This window comes from Teleopsis dalmanni, chromosome 1 (assembly GCF_002237135.1).
Source record: "Teleopsis dalmanni isolate 2A chromosome 1, ASM223713v2, whole genome shotgun sequence".
NCBI classification, from domain to species: Eukaryota; Metazoa; Arthropoda; class Insecta; order Diptera; family Diopsidae; genus Teleopsis; species Teleopsis dalmanni.
The window spans coordinates 126,135,344-126,136,979 of record NC_051846.1 but is presented as its reverse complement, the minus strand read 5'-3'; positions in this window follow the sequence as shown (position 1 = coordinate 126,136,979).

Genomic DNA, 1,636 nt, shown 5'->3' with positions numbered 1-1,636 from the left:
GGATCCTTATTGCTTCTTTTACGTTAACGCTTGGGTATAACGCCTTGACGTCGAATGACACCATTTCTTCATCTCCTGTAATGTTTTCCCGTTTTAATTTTTCTGCGAATTCATTGGAGTTCTTGACTGAAAAATTGTGTGGGCTGCATAGGATGTTGGTTAGTTCTTTCACTAACCATTTCGCGATGCGTTGGCATGGGGATCTTTCTGCTGTTATGATTTCCCTCATTTCCTTTCCGGGTTTGTGAATTTTAGGTAAAGCTTTGAATCGTGGTAGTGAGGGTGCCGGTTCATGTACATCGGACAAACAAAAAGACCCTTATCGGTAAGGCTCGAAGAACACCTAAAAGAAGCGAGGGAAGCACTGAAAAAAATAAACCCTCACATAAAATCAAATGTCGCCAGACATATAATAACGGAAAAACACCACATCAACAAAGAGAATGCCCAAATAATTAAAAACGTAAGGGATACCTGGAAATTAGAAACGGCAGAGAGCATCGAAATACACAAACATCAGGCAACACCGTTACTCAATGGCGATAAGGGAAACGTATCATCATGGCTTTTCAAATACATCCCAAAAAACAAATCCAACCAGTTGACCGAACTACCTGCGCATGATTAAGCCTGAACAACAAAAACTAACCCATCCCACCATTTTTTACCTAACACCCTCAAGGACAAAAACAACAATAACCCTACCAATTAGATTTAAATTATAAGACCTGTAATAAGTATAAATAGCTTGTAAGTTGCATAGATGTTTTTAATATTAGGAATCCTCCTGATGAAGGCAAAAGCGAATTTGCCGAAATACGTATAGAATTATACTAAAAAATAACGCACGAAATAAAAGTTAACATTCTTAAAAAACAAAACAGATTTTAATAAAAATTTCGACGTAACAACTCAAAAAATTAATAACAAAATTATTACTATCACTGGTGATAGAAAGTGTTGCAGTAACCAGGTATGCTGCGATATACTTAGTTGAATTTAAACTAGCAGTATTAAATGAAAGGTTTATTTCCAAAACCATCTCGTCCCATTGCTGGTGTTCACCTTGAGCCATCAATATTTTAATAGTACGATTTGCGCGTTCTATTGGAGTTTCCTGCGGGGTATATGGAACTGTCAACTGGTATTTGATACCCATCTTGGATAGCCATTTTTGAAAGAATTGCTGATAAATTGAGGTCCATTATCTGTGATGATATCTTTTGGGGCTGTTGTGTCGCACAACGACTTTATTTATTTCAAATTTTTCTCTTAAAAATAAAAAAATATTTGTATTGCTACTGCTGTTGTTGTTGCTGTTGTTGATGTCGTTGTTACTGTTGTTGGTGTTGCTGCTGATGGACTCAGTATCACTTTTTATTGTTCTATATCTTTGCAGTGATTTTCTCTTTTTTTCTATGACTTTTTACTTTTTTGTTATTTTTGTAATTTGTCTGACACAATAAATCAACTTAACAGTAGAGATGATTATGCAATGCAATTAATTCATAATCAAACATCTATAATCGATTCCACAATAAACATAATTAAACGAGATGAAGTCACCATGCAGTCCCGAATGAATCATTTGCAAAAGGAGGTTGATGGGTTTCTGAATACAATTGGAACTGCAACA